Here is an 18,999-nt window from a genome sequence, read left to right as displayed (position 1 = left end):
TGTAGTTATCCTGAAGTGAATAGTCGAATCTTGATCGACATTGTTTAAAAGGTGATGTTGTTGGTGGAATCTTCACGCTCGGTACTGTCCAACCGAAGTTGTGTTCGAGCACAAAGTGTCATGCCCAGAAATTCCTCACACGAATTTCTAAACTTAATTATGTATTAAAATTCCTGTCCAGGACCAGCCAGGGTACACAAAAAGACAATGTTGATTACATAACCATTGTTCTTAGAAACAACTGAAAATAACACTTAATCTAACGAAAATGCAGCGGAAAGAAAGGTAGACTAGGTCCAGCGGGTACGGCTGCAGTCCACAGGCAAAGCTTCGACGGTAGACCAGCTCACTCCTGAGAGTCTTCTCCACCAGACTCAACTTCTAACTCTGAAGGGGGAAATTGAGCAAGACTGAGTACAAACCACCGTACTCAACAAGTAACACGGAAAAAAAGGGGTAATAAGTGATGCATAGGGATTATCAAGGGCAGGCTATGGTTAGTTGCAATAAAGCAGCGGTTAAACAAATAACAGAGATTAAAAAGAATAAAGATAATTGAATACATTAAAGGATAAGTAAATAGCAGTTGTAAAATACCACAACACTGTCCAACTTTACACCACGTTGCAACAGGCCCAACCACGTTGTCCAACTTTACATTAAGGGAATTTGCAATAATGGGTTCAATATAATCAAAGATGAGTGCCACTTGCCTTGCTCTGGCCCCTGGGGTACTTCGGCGACGATCTCGAAGTAAACCGGCTCTTCGGCAGGGTCCGAATCTAAGCGACAAAGCACAAAAATAAATAAAACAGGCACAAACTCTACTGAAACAGCAAAAGAAAGTATTTTTAATGGATTCTTGACAATTTTATGAATTTAATGAAATTTGAATGGTCCTAAACGGAGACTAGATGAATTACTTATGAATTTTAGAAGTTTTCTGGGTTTTTTAACTAAAAAGAAAAGTTCTAAATCAATTATTGCGCAACTAATGGGGCTGCTGACGTCAATGAGGAGAGAGGAGGCGCTGACGGGTGGGGGCCACCTATCGGTGGGAGAGGGGAGAGGAGAGGCTGACAGCTGGGCCCCACGGGAGGAGAGAGAGGGAGGAGGGGCGCGGCGGCGGCTGACGGGTGGGACCCGTTGGTCAGAGGGAGAGAGAGCAAGGGAGCGGGAAGAGCAGCTCGGATGACGGCGGCAGCCGGCGGGCGGCAACAGCGGCGGCGCACGGCGACGGTGCGCGGCACGGCGACGACGGCGCGACTGCGACGACCGGCGTCCGGCGATTGCGCGCGGCGCACGACCGAGACGGCGGCGCACGCGGCGCAGCTGGGCAAAGCGGCAGCGACGGACTGGTGCGGCGACGACGACCGGGCGACGAGCGCGGGCGCGTATGGGCACGGGTGGCGGCGGCTTGACGACGGCGTCGCGAAGGCGGCGACGACAGCGACGGGCGGCAACGACGACTAGTACCGCACACGTTAGGCGACGTCGTACGGCTCGGTGGTGGTCGGTCAGGAAGGAAAAGAGAGAGGGGAGGAGGAAGGGGGCGCTCACCGGCGGTGGTGACGGTGCGGGTGAGTCGGCGAGGTCGAGGCGGAGGTGGTGACGCAGGTAGGCGCGGTGGATCGGCGATGGCGGCGGAGATCGATCGGCGGCGGTGAGGAGGTCGGGCGCGACGGCGACCGGGTGGCGAGAGGATGCGCGGCGCTGGGGATGCTCACCGGTGACGACAGGGACGGCAACCAGTCGGCGACGGCGAGGCGGAGGTGGTGACAGCGCTCCGCGGTGACGACCGGCGGCGAGACGCAAGATCGATCGGCGGCGGCGGCTCGGGCGGAGAGGAAAAAGTGGGCGACGGCGCGGCGGCGGTGGGGATTTATAGCACGGGGAGGCCGGCTAGGGCGGGGCGGTGGTTGGAGACCGAGTCGAGCGCGGCGAGGACTCGGCGGCGGCAGTTGCGGCGCGGCGCGGGCTCGGACTCGGCCGACGTAGGCGCAGGCGCGGGCGCGGGCGCGGTCGCTGACAGGTGGGCCCTTCCTGTCAGCGGCGGAAAGGCGGAGGGAGGCGAGGCGGACTTCGCGGGCAAGCGCGGCGCGCGAGCTGGGCCGAGCGGCGGCCCAGGAGAGAGGGAGGAGGCACGCGCAGGAAGAGGCCGGCTCGGCTGGGCCGGCCTGGAGGGAGTGGTGGGCCGGCTCAGCTGGGCCGGGCCGGGAAGGAGGGGAGGAAAAAGAAAAAGGAAAAAGAAAAGGAAAGGGAGGAAAATTGGACTTTGGCCCAATTTGAGAAGGAAGGGAAAAAGAAAGGAAAAAGGAGGGAAAAAGGAAAGCCCCACTTTTGCCGAGTTTTAAATTAATTTGTTTGGCCAAATTTTATACTTCCTCAATTTGATTTTAAATCATGTTAATCAATTTGCGAATCTCGATTTAAATAAATTATGTTCTTTTAGAGGGGTTTTTCCTGAGTTAATTAAGCCAGTTGTTATTTACGGATTTCTTTTTATGATTTTAGCCTTAGGACAAAACTCCGGGTGTGACACGAAGTGTAAACCAACTGGATACACAATTTTTGTAGTTATCCTGAAGTTAATAGTCGAATCTTGCTCGACATTGTTTGAATGGTGAAGTTGTTGATGGAATCCATGTCCACCGTTCGTGCTCTGTGCTTTCGCTACCGAGGTTGTCTTCAAGTACAAAGTGTAAACCAAGTGGATACACAATTTGTGTAGTTATCCTGATGTTGATACTCGAATCTTGCGCGACATTGTTTGAATGGTGAAGTTGTTGAACGAATCCATGTGCACCGTTCGTGCTCGGTACTATCGCTATAGAAGTTGTGTTCGAGCACGAAGTGTAAACCAAGTGGATACATAATTTGTGTAGTTATCCCGAAGTTAATAATAGAGTCTTGATCGACATTGTTTGAAAGGTGATGTTGTTGGTAGAATCCATTTGTAATCTTCGCGCTCGAAACTATCCAATAGAAGTTGTGTTTGGGCACGAAGTGTAAACAAAGTGGACGCACAATTTGTGTAGTTATCCCTAAGTTAATAGTCAAATCTTGATCGACATTGTTTGAAAGGTGATGTTGGTGGAATCCATGTGCAATCTTCGTGCTCGGTACTATCCAATAGAGGTTGTGTTCGGGCACAAAGTGTAAACCAAGTGGATACACAATTAGTGTAGTTATCCCGAAGTTAATAGTCAAATCTTGATCGACATTGTTTGAAAGGTGATGTTGTTGGTGGAATCCATGTGGAATGTTCGCGCTCGGTACTATCCAATTGAAGTTGTGTTCAGGCACGAAGTGTAAACCAAGTGGATACACAATTTGTGTAGTTATTCCGAAGTAAATAGTCGAATCTTGCTCGACATTGTTTGAATGGTGAAGTTGTTCATGGAATGCATGTGCACCGTTCATGCTCGTTACTATCCAATAAAAGTTGTGTTCGGGCACGAAGTGTAAACCAAGTGGATACACAATTTGTGTAGTTATCGCGAAGTTAATAGTCGAATCTTGATCGACATTGTTTAAAAGGTGATATTGGTGGTGGAATTCATGTGCAATCTTTGTGCTCGGTACTATCCAATAGACGTTGTGTTCGGGCACGAGGTGTAAACAAAGTGGATACACAATTTGTGTACTTATTCCAAAGTTAGTAATCGAATCTTGATCGACATTATTTGAAAGGTGATGTTGTTGGTGGAATCCATGTGCAATCTTCGCGCTCGGTACTATCCAATAGAAGATGTGTTCGGGCACGAAGTGTAAACCAAGTGGATACACAATTTGTGTAGTTATCCCGAAGTTAATAGTCGAATCTTGATCGACATTGTTTAAAAGGTGATGTTGTTGGTGGAATCCATGTGCAATCTTCGCGCTCGGAACTATCCAACAGAAGTTGTGTTTGAGCACAAAGTGTAAACCTAGTGGATACACAATTTGTGTAGTTATCCTGAAGTTAATTGTCAAATCTTGCTCGACATTGTTCGAATGGTGAAGTTGTTGATGGAATCCATGTGTACCGTTCGTGCTCCATGCTTTCGCTACCGAGGTTGTCTTCAAGCACAAATTGTAAACCAACTGGATACACAACTTGTGTAGTTATCCCGAAGTTAATAGTCGAATCTGGATCGACATTCTTTAAAAGGTGATGTTGTTGGTGGAATCCATGTGCAATCTTCGCGCTCGGTTCTATCGAACAGAAGTTGTGTTCGAGGACGAAATGTAAACGAAGTGGATACACAATTTATTTTAGTTATCCTGAAGTTAATTGTCGAATCTTGCTCGACATTGTTTGAATTGTGAAGTTGTTGATGGAATACATGTGCACCGTTCATGCTTGGTGCTTTCGCTACCGAGGTTGTCTTCAAGCACAAAGTGTAAACGAAGTGGAGACACAATTTGTGTAGTTATCCCGAAGTTAATAGTGGAATCTTGATCGACATTGTTTAAAAGGTGATATTGTTGGTGAAATTCACGTGCAATCTTCGTGCTCGGTACTATCGCAAAAATAGTTGTGTTCGGGAACAAAGTGTAAACCAAGTGGATACACAATTTGTGTAGTTATCCTGAAGTTAATAGTCGAATCTTGGTCAACATTTGTCACACCCGGAGTTTTGTCCCAAGCCTAAGTTCGTAAAAGAAATCCGTAAATAAAAATTGGCTTAAATTAACTCAGGAAAAATCCCTCTAAAAGAAATTAATTTAATAAAATCGAGGTGCGTAAATCGACTAACTGGATTTAAACTCAAATTAAAGAAGTATAAAATTTGGCCAAACAAATTAATTTAAAACTCGGCAAAAGTGGGGCTTTCCTTTTTCCCTCCTTTTTCCTTTCTTTTTCCCTTCCTTCTCAAATTGGGCCGAAGTCCAATTTTCATCCTCTTTCTTTTTCTTTTTCCTTTTTTTTCTTTTTCCCGTCTTCCTTCCTGGGCCGGTCCAGCCGAGCCGGCCCACCTCTCCCTCCAGGCCGGCCCAGCCGGGCCGCCCTCTCCCGCGCGTGCCTCCTCCCTCCCCCTGGGCCGCCGCTCGGCCCAGCTCACCCGCGCTGCGCCGCCAAAGTCTGCGTCGCCTCCCCGCGCCGGCCGAGTCCGACTCCATCGCGTCGTCGCGCCACAACCGCCGCCGCGTCCTTCACCCGTGACTGAACCGATCTCCTCCAACGGCCGTCCCCACCCTAGCCGGAGCCGTCCCTCTATAAATTCCCCTCTCCCGCACCGCCTCGCCGATTATCACCCGCCACTCAAGCCGCCGCCGATCGATCTCCGCCGCCATCGCCGATCGACCGCGCCCACCCGCGTCACCACCTCCGCCTCGACCTCGCCGACTCACCCGCACCGTCGACGCCTCCGGTGAGCGCCTCCTTCCTCCTCCCCTCTCTCTTTTCCTTCCCGGTCGACCGCCACCGAGCCGCACGCCGTCACCGGACGTGTGCGGCGCTCGTCGTCGTCGCCACCCGTCATCGTCGTCGTCGCCTTCGCGACGCCGTCGTCAAGCCACCGCCACCCGCGCCCGTACGCGCCCGCGCTCATCGCTCGTCGTTGTCGCCGTGCCAATCCGTTGCCACCGCTTTGCCCGGCTGCGCCGCGTGCGCCGGCCGGCGTCTCCGTCGTGCGCCGTGCACCATCGCCGGACGCCGGTCGTCACCGTCGCGCCGTCGCCGCCATGCCGCGCGCCGTTGCCGAGCGTCGCCGCTGTCGCCGCCCGCCGGTTGCCGCCGTCGGCCAAGCACCCCCTCCCCGTGCCTCTGTTCTCTCTCTCTGACCAACGGGCCCCACCCGTCGGCCACCCCTCCTCCTCCTTTCCCCTCTCCCCCTCTCACTGCCGGGCGGGCCCAGGTTGTCAGCCGCCTGCCGGCCCTCCTCCCTCTCTCCTCCCGTGGGGCCCAGCCGTCCGCCTCTCCTCTCCCCTCTGTCCCACCGACAGGTGGCCCCCACCTGTCGGCGCCGCCTCCTCTCTCCTCGCTGACATCAGCAGCCCTATTAATTGCGCAATAATTGATTTAGGACTTTTCTGTTTAGTTAAAAACCCAGAAAACTTCTAAAATTCATAAGTAATTCATCTAGTCTCCGTTTAGGTCCATTCAAATTTCATTAAATTCATAAAAATGTCAAGAATCCATTAAAAATACTTTCTTTTGTTGTTTCAGTAGAGTTTGTGCCTGTTTTATTTATTTTTGTGCTTTGTCGCTTAGATTCGGACCCCGCCGAAGAGCCGGTTTACTTCGAGATCGTCGCCGAAGTACCCCAGGGGCCAGAGCAAGGCAGGTGGCACTCATCTTTGATCATATTGAACCTATTATTGAAAATTCCGCGCTTTATTTATTCAAACATGCATTGTTTTAATTAAAGTATTTACTGTATTTTTTTTTGGGTAAACCTTATTATTATGCCGTTGATTATCCAACTTTATTCTTGCTGGACCAGGGGTAACTTGATTAGAGTTAGGCGTAGGTTAATGCTTAGCCATGCTTAGAACAAGTAGATCATGGGATCACATTTCATCATGCTTAGTTCTGAATAGCTGTAATAATGATTCATTACCCGGTTCGGGTTAATGTCAACTAAAATATTGATAATAGTGGGCTGTGGGTGCATGGCTTTGAGAGTCGTACCCATGGCAATTAAGGACCGGTTCACGGGAAACCCTGGAAGTAATTTAGTGCTAACCACATGCCGAAATGGGTAAGGTGGGATGTGAAGCATGGCTTCGAACTATTTGACGTACCAAGGCGAGGGTAGGCGTGATGGAGTATGGACGGGCAATCGTGGTGTAACGAAAGCCTCTGTTGCTTCCGGATATACCAAGGCACAAGAGGGGACTGCCCGACTTGGTGTAAAGGAGGGGGTGAAACCTAAAGTGCGGTGCGATTAAATAGGGATGGTTATGTGACGGGTCCTATCACGGTCTCCTTTCCGGTATACCATGGTGGTATGTCGGCGCACGTTCAAGTGTAGTGGAGTCGTGTCTTGTGGGTACAGTAGTACACCTCTGATCAGAGTATAACCTATTCGAATAGCCATGCCCACGGTTACGGGTGAACTCCCGGCTTCACTGTCATTAGTGAACCTTTAATAACTTGGGCAAACTGGTTTTCACTCGAGACTACTGCAACGTGGTGTAACGTTGAGTAGGGGTTGGGCCTGTCGCAACGTGGTGTAACGTTGGACAGTGTTGTGCTATTTTAATACTGTTATTTACTTATCCTTTAATGTATTTAATTACATTTATTCGGTTTATTCTCTGTTATTTATTTAAGTGCTGCTTTATTGCAACTAACCCTAAGCCTGTCCTTGATAGTCCTCTGCATCATTTATTACCCTCTTTTTCGTGCTACTTGTTGAGTACGGTGGTTTGTACTCAGCCTTGCTCAATTTTCCCCTCCAGAGCTAGAAGTTGAGTCCGATGGAGGTGACTCTCAGGAGTAACCTGGTCTGCCGTCGATGCTTTGCCTGTGGACTAGAGCCGTACCCGCTGGAGCTAGTCTACTTTTCTTTCCGCTGCATTTTCGTTGTGTTCAGCCATGATGTGTAAACCAAGTGGATACACAATTTGTGTAGCTATCCCGAAGTTAATAGTCGAATCGTGATCGACATTGTTTAAAAGGTGATGTCGTTGTTGGAATCCATGTGCAATCTTCGTGCTCGGTACTATCCAACAAATGATGTGTTCGAGCACGAAGTGTAAACCAAGTGGATACATAATTTGTGTAGTTATCCCGAAGTTAATAGTCGAATCATGATCGACATTGTTTAAAAGGTGATGTTGTTGGTGGAATCCATGTGCAATCTTCGCGCTCGGTACTGTCCAACAAAAGTTGTGTTCCAGCACGATGTGTAAACCAAGTGGATACACAATTTGTGTAGTTATCCTGAAGTTAATAGTTGAATCTTGCTCGACATTGTTCGAATGGGGAAGTTGTTGATGGAATCCATGTGCACTGTTCGTGCTCCGTGCTTTCACTACCGAGGTTGTCATCAAGCACAGAGTGCAAACCAAGTGGATACAGAATTTTTGTAGTTATCCCGAAGCTGATAGTCGAATCTTGCTCGACAGTGTTTAAATGGTGAAGTTGTTGATCGAATCCATGTGCACCATTCATGCTCGGTACAATCGCAACAGACGTCGTCTTTGAGCACGAAGTGTAAACCAAGTAGATTCATAATTTATGTAGTTATCACGAAGTTAATAGTCGAATCTTGATCGACATTGTTTGAAAGGTGATGTTGTTTGTGGAATCCATGTGCAATCTTCTCGCTCGGTACTATCCAATAGAAGTTCTGTTCGGGCACGAAGCATAAACCAAGTGGATGCACAATTTGTGTAGTTATCCGGAAGATAATAGTCGAATCTTGATCGACGTTGTTTAAAAGGTGAAGTTGTTGGTGGAATCCATGTGCAATCTTCGCGCTCAGTACTGTCCAACAGAAGCTGTGTTTGGGAACAGAGTGTAAACCAAGTGGATATGCAAATTGTCTAGTTATTTCGAAGTTAATTGTTGAATCTTGCTCGACCTTGTTTGAATGGTGAAGTTGTTGATGGAATCCTTGTGCACTGTTCGTGCTCGGTGCTTTCGCTACCGAGATTGTCTTCAAGCACAATGTGTAAACCAAGTGGATACACAATTTGTGTTCTTATCCCGAAGTTAATAGTCGAATCTTGCTCGACATTGTTTGAACGGTTAAGTGTTGATGCAATCCGTGTGCACCGTTCGTGCTCGGTGCTTTTGCTACCGAGATTGTCTTCACACAGGTAGTGTAAACCAAGTGGATACACAATTTGTGTAGTTATCCCGAAGTTAATAGTCGAATCTTGCTCGACATTGTTTGAATGGTGAAGTTGTTGATGCAATCCATGTGCAATCTTCGTGCTCGGTACTGTCCAACAGAAGTTGTGTTTGGGCACAAAGTGCAAACCAAGTGGATACACAATTTGTCTAGTTATCTCGCAGTTAATAGTCGAATCTTTATCGACATTGTTTGGATGGTGAAGTTGACTATAGAATCTGTGTGCAATCATCGCGCTCGGTACTATCGCAATAGAAGTTGTGTTCGGCCACAAAGTGTAAACCAAGTGGATACACAATTTGTGTCCTTTTCCGAAAGTTAATTGTCTAATCTTGATCGACATAGTTTGAAAAGTGATGTTGTTGGTGGAATCCATGTGCAATCTTCACGCTCGTTATAATCCACCAGAAGTTGTGTTTGGTCACGAAGTGTAAACCAAGTGGATACACAATTTGTGTAGTTGTCTCGAAGTTAATAGTTGAATCTTGCTCGACATTGTTTGAATGGTAAAGTTGTTGATGAAATCCATGTGCAATCTTCGCGCGTGGTATTGTCCAAAGAAGTTGTGTTTGGGCATGAAGTGTAAGCCAAGTGGATATACAATTTGTGTAGTTATCTCGATGTTAATTGTCGAATTTTCCTCGACATTGTTTGAATGGTGAAGTTGTTGATGGAATCCATGTGCACCGTTCGTGCTCGGTGCTTTCGCTACCCGGGTTGTCTTCAAGCACAAAGTTTAAACAAAGTAGATACACAATTTGTGTAGTTATCCCAAAGTTAATAGTCGAATCTTGCTTGACATTGTTTGAATGGTGAAATTATGATGAAATTCATGTGTACCGTTCATGCTCGGTGCTTTCGCTACCGAGATTGTCTTCACATAGGTAGTGTAAAGCAAGTGGATACACAATTTGTGTAGTTATCCCGAAGTTAAAACTCGAATCTTGCTCGACATTATTTGAATGGAGAAGTTGTTGATGGAATCCATGTGAACCGTTCGTACTCGGTACTATCGCAACAGAAGCTGTGTTCGGGCACGAAGTGTAAACCAAATTGATACACAATTTGTGTAGTTATCCCGAAGTTAATAGTCGAATCTTGATCGACATTATTTGAAAGGTGATGTTGTTGGTGGAATCCATGTGCAATCTTCGCGCTCGGTACTATCCAACAGAAGTTGTGTTCGGGCATGAACCATAAACCAAGTGGATACAAAATTTGTCTAGTTATCCTGAAGTTAATAGTCGAATCTTGCTCGACATTATTTCGAAGGTGAAATTGTTGATGGAATCTATGTGCAATCATCGCGCTCGGTACTATCGCAACAAAAGTTGTGTTAGGGCACGAAGTGTAAACCAAGTGGATACACAATTTGTGTAGTTATCCCGAAGTTAATAGTCGAATCTTGATCGATATTGTTTGAAAGGTGATGTTGTTGGTGTAATCCATGTGCAATCTTCGTGTTCGGTACTATTGTCACGCACTGTGTTTTACCCAAGCCATGAAATAATTAAAATATATATTGAAAATAATTTTTTAATTAAAGTTTAGGAGAAGAGCATTGTAATAAATTAATTTAATTAATTGGAAGCTTTTCGGAATGTTGTAAAATGTCCCAAAGCATTTTAAATGATTAACAGGATTTAAATTTGAATTACAGTCAATAAAATTTGCTCTAATAAACTTAATAAAAATCGGCAAAATTGGAGGCAATTTCATTTTTTTTTCCTTCTTTCCTTTTTCTTTTCTGTTTTCCCTCCTTTCTTTCTTCCTTTTTCCCTTTTCTTTTTCTCTTTTCTTTGTTTTTCCTTCCCAGGCCGAGCTCCCCTCCCCTGCTGGTGCGATCTCCCCCTGGCCTCCTCCTGGTCGCACCGCCCTCCACCTCTCCCCCTATCCCGTGCGCCCTCAACCCCCCCCCCCCCCCCCCCCCCGCACATCCTCCTCCTCCCCCTCAACAGCCATGAGTCAGCCCCCACCACCTCCTCTCTCACGGTAAAATTAATTCCTATCAATTAGAATTCTATTTTTATCCCTTTGAAACCTTATCTATTCCTTTTTAATAGGAGATGGATAACTAGATTTATCTCTAGCTCCCCTATAAATACCAACCTACACCCTTGCCTCTTTTCCCCCGTCTCCCTCTCCTGTGCTCCTCGAGCCACCTCCTGCCGCCCCTGTCCTAGCAGCAAGCCACCGACAGCCCTGTTGTGTCCCTGTTCGCAGCAGCTGTTCGCCGGGTTTTCACCACCTAATCTCAGGTTCGCATCTATTTTATTCTTGCGAATCAATCTAAATTAATCTACCATTTAATTGTTTAGGTTTCCTAGCCGAACAGCGAGGAACAGTAGCAATCCGTCGTTGATCTCTCCACCAAACCTCAGGTTTGCATACGTTTTATTCATGCAAATCAATCTATCGTTAATCTATCATGTAATTGCTTAGGTTTTCCAATCTAATAGCTAGCGTGAGATTAATCTACGGTGCGGAATTCAGTAGATTGATTTTACATTAAAGTCGTTTAGTTTTCAGTTTAGCGAGTTGTTAAATCTCGATTTAACGGGTCATCTAATTCCCATCGTTGTTTCGCTAACAGTGCACGGTTTCGCATTTTGGATCTAATTCGTCGTGCGAATCTATATTTGCGCATGTTTTAGTTCTGTTTTGCGAGTACATGTTCCGTTTGCGATTTCCCGAGCCGTGGCCCAACGCGCGCTCGAAGTCTCCATCACCTCCCTCGGCCCACTCCTCATTTTCCCTCTTCTCTCGGCCCAACAGCGCCGGCCCACTTCTCCCTTTCGGCCTCCTCTCCCTCCTCTCCTCCCTTCCCTCCCGCTGGGCCGGCCCATAGGCCGTAGACCACTAGCGCCCGAAGTCCAGCTCACGGCCCCCTCTCCTGGCCGCCGACAGGTGGGGCCCACCTGTCGGAGGCGTCTCCCTCTTCTGTCCGCCCGCTCGCTCGCGCGACAGCCACGCCGTGCGTCGGCCTCACGCCGCCATAGCCGTGTGAACCTCGGCCGCTGCCCTTCGCATCCTCCCCACCTCCGTCTCACTGTGCCGCCTCGCCGTGGCCGTCGCCACCGCGTCGCGCGCCGCTCGCCACGCCGCGCCACCTCAGCCTCGAGCGCTCGGCCGTGCCGCCAGCCGTGCTCGCGCCGCTCCTCCCTCCTTTTCCCGGCGCCGCTTCGCCGCCGCCGCTTTCCGCGTGCTCGCCAACCACCGCGTCGCAACTGCCGGGCGCTGCCTTCTCCGCATCCGCATGTCGCGCCACGCCGCACGCTGCCACGTCGCTCGCCATTGTGCGCCCGTCCTCCGCCTGCGCTCCACGTCGCACCGTCGGCCCCACCCCTTGCCGCCTAACCTTGCCTCTGCTTGCGCCACTCTCCACCCACGCTCGTGCCGCGACGCCGTGCCTGTGTCGCCGACAAGTCTGTCGGTCGCGCCGTTGTCTCGCCGCCGCTTCGATCGCCCCGCCGCTCGGCCGCCATGCTGCGTCGCCGCTTCGCCAGGCCACTGCCATGTGCACCGCCGCTCTGCACCTGCGCACCTGCCTCGCCGCCGTGCCAGCGTCGATGTGCGCTTGCCGAGCTACCCCACCGCCACTGCCTCATGCCTCTCCGCCACTCTGTCGCGCTCGTCGTATGCCCGCTCTCGCGTCGAGCAGTGCGCTGCTCTCCCGCACCGTGTCGTGCAGCCGCAACCGCGCGCGCACCCTACTCGCGCCGGCGTAACCACCCCATCACATCTCGGCGCAAGGCCCCGCCCCTGTCGACTAACTGCCGCGCGCCGTCCGCCCTGCGCCAACGACCATCCCCGCATCTACCGCTCACGTCGATCACATCTGCAACTGCCGCCCGCAACGGCTGCCTCGCTCACCGCCCGCGCCGGTAGTGCTGCCTCCCCTTTTTATACCCCGCACTACCGCCGCTCGCGTCTCCCGCTATCGAGCGCCGCCGCTTGTTCCTGTCACTGCCCGTGTCGTGTCGTTGTCCCGTCGCATGGTGCCCCGCCGCTGCTCATCGCGTTGCCACCACTCTCGGCCATGTGCCGCACCGTCAAACACCGCCGCCGTGTTGCTCGCGGCAGTGCGTTTCTCGCGCTATGCCGACACCATCGCAGCGCCGCCCTTCTTCGCCTCTCTTGCGCTGACTCCTGTTCGGCTCGCGCTTGCACCGCCGCACTAGCGCCGCCGAGCAATCTCCATCGCCGCCGCCGATCTACCTCGTGCCGGCCGTGACCACCTATCCTTAGCCCTCGCCGACTTGCCGCCGCCGTCCCCATCGCCCGTAAGCCATCGCCATCCTCCTTCTCCCTCTCTTTTCCTCTCCGCCCATGGACGCTGAGTTGGTGCCGCCGCCGTGCCCTCGCGTGCTCCGATCGTCGTCGTCGCCCCTCCACCGACCGTCACCCCCGCCTCGCCGTCGTCGGAGCGCCGCCGTGCTCGTGTGTCACCGCCGTCGTGCTCCCTGAGCCGGCCGCCGCCCTTCCCTTGCGCCGCCATCTCAGCGCCTTCCGCCGGTCGCCGCCATCTGCCGCCTACCCGCCGGTCCGCGCCGCCGTCCGCCAGTCGCTGCCCTTCGCCGCTGATCGCCGCTGCTGATCGCCCCTCGCTCTGTCCCCTCTATCTTGGCCGAGGCCGAGCATGCCGTCTCCCCTCCTCTGCTCCCTCTCTATGACCGGTGGGGCCCACCCACCGGTCACCACCCTCCTTGGGGCAGTGGGCCCCACCTGTCTGTCCCTCTCCCCGACTGGCCTGTGGGCCCCACTCCATCAGCGGCCCCTCTTCTCTCTCTCACTGTGTTGTGGGCCCGCTCTGTCAGCTTTCCCTTTCTCTCTCTCCCCGCGGGCCCCACGTGTCAGTCGCTGTCCCCCCTCTCTCGCGGTTGTGCCACTACTGAGTGGGTCCTGGATGTCAGCCTCCTCTCTCTCTCTCCTCGCTGACGTCAGCTCCTCCAATTAATTGTGCAATAATTCATTAAGGTTTTCTGTTTAGTTTAAAAACACAGTTAATCTTCTAAAATTCATACCTAATTCATCTAGTCTCCGTTTAGGTCCATTCAAGTTTCATTAAATCCAGAAAAATGCCAAGAATCCATTATACCTAATTCTATTTTATCTACTGTTTTGCTAAATTACAGCAGCTTTGTGCAATTTAACCATAGCCTATCCTTGTTATCCTATTGCATTCATTATTCTCCCCTCTTATGGGTGTTACTTATTGAGTACGGTGGTTTGTACTCAGCCTTACTTAATTTTTTCCCCACCAGAGCAAGTGCCAGAGCCTGAGTCAGAAGTCGGAAGAACGTTGTTTCTAAGGTTGAAGTGAGGTTCAGTCCGCCATCGAGAATGCCTGTGGTGTGGAGCTGTCATCGCCAGCTGAAGCTGAAGAATGGATGGTTTAGTTTGTTTTCCTTTTCCGCTGCATTTCGATAGATAATTGTTTTTATTTGTTTTTAAGTCATGGAACTGTGTATTGATTTGTCATAGTGTGTACTCGGGCTGATGCCTGGACCAAGATTTAATACATGCTATTGTTCAGAAATTGGGTGTAAATTTCTGGACGTGACAACTATCCAACAGAAGTTGTGTTCGGGCACAAAGTGTAAATCATGTGGATACACAATTTGTCTAGTTATCCCGAAGTTAATAGTCGAATCTTACTTGACATTGTTTGAAAGGTAAAATTGTTGATCGAATCTATGTGCAATCATCGCGCTCGGTACTATCCAACAGAAGTCGTGTTCGGGCACAAAGTGTAAACCAAGTGGATACACAATTTGTCTAGTTATCCCGAAGTTAATAGTCGAATCTTGATCGACATTGTTTGAAAGGTGATGTTGTTGGTGGAATCCATGTGCAATCTTCACGCTCGGTACTATCCAACAGAAGTTGTGTTCGGGCACGAAGTGTAAACCAAGTGGATACACAATTTGTGTAGTTATCCCGAAGTTAAAAGTCGAATCATGCTCGACATTGTTTGAATGGTGAAGTTGTTGATGGAATCCATGTGCACCCTTTATGCTCAACACTTTCCATACCAAAGTCGTCTTGAAGCACGACGTGTAAACCGAGTGGATAAACAATTTGTGTAGTCATCCCAAAGTTAAGAATCAAATCTTGCTCGACATTGTTTGAATGGTGAAGTTGTTGATGGAATCCATGTGCAATCTTCGCGCTTGGTACTATCCAACAGAAGTTGTGTTCGTCCACGAAGTGTAAACTAAGTGGATACACAATTTGTCTAGTTATCCCGAAGATAATAGTCGAATCTTGCTCGATATTGTTTGAATGGTGAAGTTGTTGATGGAATCCGTGTGCAATCTTTGCGCTCGATACAATCCAACAGAAGTCGTGTTTGGGCACGAAGTGCAAACCAAGTGAATATATCAATATGTCTAGTTATCCCGAAGTTAATAGTCGAATCTTGATCGATATTGTTTGAAAGGAAGTTGGTGGAATCCATGTGCAATCTTCGCGCTCAATACTATCCAACAGAAGTTGTGTTCGGCCACGAAGTGTAAACCAAGTGGATACAGAATTTTTGTAGTTATCCCGAAGTTAATAGTCGAATCTTGCTCGACATTATTTGAATGGTGAAGTTGTTGACAGAATCCATGTGCACCGTTCGTGCTAGGTGCTTTCGCTACCGAGGTTGTCTTCACGCACGTAGTGTTAAGCAAGTGGATACACAATTTGTGTAGTTATCCCAAAGATAAAAGTCGAATCTTGCTCGACATTGTTTGAATGGTGACGTTGTTGATGGAATCCATGTGTACCGTTCGTGCTCAGTACTATCGCAACAGAAGTTGTGTTTGGGCACGAAGTGTAAACCAAGTGGATACATAATTTGTCTAGTTATCCTGAGGTTAATAGTTGAATCTTGATCGACATTGTTTGAAAGGTGATGTTGTTGATGGAATCCATGTGCAATCTTCGCGCTTGGTACTATCCAACAGAAGTTGTGCTTGGGCACAAAGTGTAAACCAAGTGGATACATAATTTGTCTAGTTATCCCAAAGTTAATAGTCGAATCTTGCTCGATATTGTTTGAATGGTGAAGTTGTGGATGGAATCCATGTGCACTCTTTGTGCTCGGTACAATCCAACAGAAGTCGTGTTCGGGCACGAAGTGTAAACAAAGTGGATAAACAATTTGTCTAGTTATCCCGAAGTTAATAGTCGAATCTTGATCGACATTGTTTGAATGGTGAAGTTGTTGATGGAATCCATGTGCACCGTTCGTGCTCGGTTCTATCGCAACAGAAGTAGTGTTTGGGCACGAAGTGGATACACTATTTGGTTAGTTATCTCAAAGTTAATAGCTGAATTTTGCTCAACATTGTTTGAATGGTCAGGTTGGATGGAATCCATGTGCAACTTAATGCTCGGTACTTTGTCTACCAAAGTTGTCTTCATGCATAAAGTGTAAACTAAGCCGATACTTAATTTGTGTAGTTTTCCCGAAGATACTAGTCAAATCTTGATCGACACTGTTTGAAAGGTGATGTTGTTGGTGGAATCCATGTGCTATCTTTGCGCTCGATACTATGCAACAGAAGTTGTGTTTGGGCACAAAGTGTAAACCAAGTGGATACAGAATTTGTCTAGTTATCCCGAAGTTAATAATCGAATCTTGCTCGACATTGTTTGAATGGTGAAGTTGTTCATGGAATGCATGTGCACCGTTCGTGCTCGGTACTATCGCAACAGAAGTTGTGTTCGGGCATGAAGTGTATTCCAAGTTGATACACAATTTATGTTGTTATCCCGATGTTAATAGTCGAATCCTTCTCGATATTGTTTGAATGATGAAATTGTTGATGGAATCCATGTGCATCGTTCGTGCTCGGTACTTTTGCTACTGAAGTTATGTTCGAGCACGAAGTGTATACGAAGTGGATACACCATTTGGGTAGTTATCTGAAAGTTAAATAGCTGAATCTTGCTCAACATTGTTTGAATGGTCAAGTTGGATGGAATCCATGTGCAACTTAATGTTTGGTACTTTCACTACCGAAGTTGTCTTCATGCAAACCAAGCCGATATTCAATTTGTGTAGTTATCCCGAAGTTAATAGTCGAATCTTGGTCGACTTTGTATGAATGCTGAAGTTATTGATGGAATCGAAGTGATATGTGCATGTTCATGTTTATCATAAGGATAAGTGCATGGCAATACCACTTCATACTCATCTGATATCAGTTACTACTATACCAAATATAAAGGACAGGAGAGGAAGGGTTAGTGAGTTAGATGGGTTGATGGGTTGTGCCTATGTGACTTGGGCAGACTGGGGGTGGTTTGTGTAGGGATGGCAATTTGGGTACATGCACCGGGTACCCACTGGGTACCCGACCCGATGAGGACGGGTATGGGTACAATTTTTTACCCACGTGTAGTGCGCGTGCCCGACCCGAATCGACGCGGGTATGGGTACGGGTATTTTCCCACCCACGGGTAGCCCATTGGGTACCCAAACGTAGCCTACATATTGAATTTTGCTTAAAAACTTATTATGTTATTCATGTAATAATATTTGTTATATACTCTCTTTTAGCTAAAACCTTTTATATGACCTATGTATTTGCGCAATATGTTGTATTTGTTGAATTTTTCATGTGTGATGCACTATTATATTATACGTAGTATATTTAGTTTGTTGTATATATTGGAATGGTTATTTTGATGTGCTTTTGACATGTGAAATGGTAGACCCGACAGGTACCCGATACCTGCCCGGTACTTGACGGGTACGGGTACGGGTATCAAATTTTATCCACGGTACGAGAATGGGTAGGAAATTCTACCCGTAGCCTTTAAGTTGGCGGGCGGATAATTGCTCTACCCGCACCAAACCCGACCCGTTGCCATCACTAGGTTTGTGGGCTTTTGGAAATTTCTAGCTTAATACGAAATTCCAACAAAACAGTCCACAAAATGAATTACCGTTTTCGTACAGGTTTACTGTTTCCATTTCTGTTTTCGAGAATTTCCGTTACTCACTATACAGTCGGGATTTTACGTACCATTTTCGACCCTAGATTGCAAGGACACTTGCGAGCAAGTTCAGGCATGTCAGGACGCCCTTAAAATGGTAGGCCAGCGGAGGTCAGGGTGAAAGCTTGGGCTCTATTTTTTCGCTTATGCTTATAAATAAATAATTGAATTTTAGAATTTGCAATTGATTTTAGAGTTTTCATTGTATTTTTAGCCTTTTTTTAGGTTAGCAAGGACATATGTAAACATGTGTTTTATCCGTATATTATTTATTCAGATATAAGCAGTTTTCTTATGCTTATGAGCAGTCAAAAGATAAGGCTGCTAGACAAGGACATGTGCGGGCATGGTTTCACTCCTTGGAGGCAAGCTACTAATTAGCGACAGGGTGGCAGAGAATTGGGGTCTACCTAGCAGATCGTGTATAGCGGACACTGTAGCGGGCACTAAGTTCCAATAACAATATTTAATTATCACATATATTTGATTATGTGTAGATAACTAATGACTTTATAACACATTCATAAAACAACTAACAAACAAATTGATGAAAACTCACAGTACACTTATAATAACTGAAGAACATAAATAGACGTTTATGTGCACTTAAAAGCTAATGTCTTGTTCCACCATGAGCCGCTCGCCGCTTAGTTGCCCGCCGGTGTTGATCCATGGGCAGCCCAGCAGCGCTACACGACGCAAGCGACGTAGTGTTTATGGGTCATGACAACATGATTAAATGAGAGTACGAGAAGACATGAGTGAAGTGATGGGCTGGGATTAACATACATATTTCCCGCTGTGATTGCGGCATGCTAAATCATTCTACGGACGCTATTGCGGTCCGATAACTGCAATTTCGTACGGCCGCTAAGTTCTAGTCCGCTACATCTAGCTTGTTACCTCGTAGCGGTAGTCAAAGTTAGCCTATGCCGCAATTGCGCCACTGTAGCGGCCACTACCACCTTGCATGGAGGTGACGAGGTGTCGTAGTTGACCTCCCCATCTACTTGGATCTTCCGGGTGAAATCTAGCCGTTCCTGAGGCCGACGATGCCAACGTACTTTCGTGTCGAAGGCATCATCATGGAATACACGGCAGTTCCAGATTGATCAGGCCCAGCTATGGTATCCAAATATTGTTCTTGGGTAGTCAGACACTCAGACCTGTTGCATAGAGGCATTCGATGGGCTTGGCAAGGATGACGTGAAGC

This window comes from Oryza brachyantha, chromosome 10 (assembly GCF_000231095.2).
Source record: "Oryza brachyantha chromosome 10, ObraRS2, whole genome shotgun sequence".
Taxonomy (NCBI): domain Eukaryota; kingdom Viridiplantae; phylum Streptophyta; class Magnoliopsida; order Poales; family Poaceae; genus Oryza; species Oryza brachyantha.
This window is presented reverse-complemented; position numbering follows the sequence as displayed.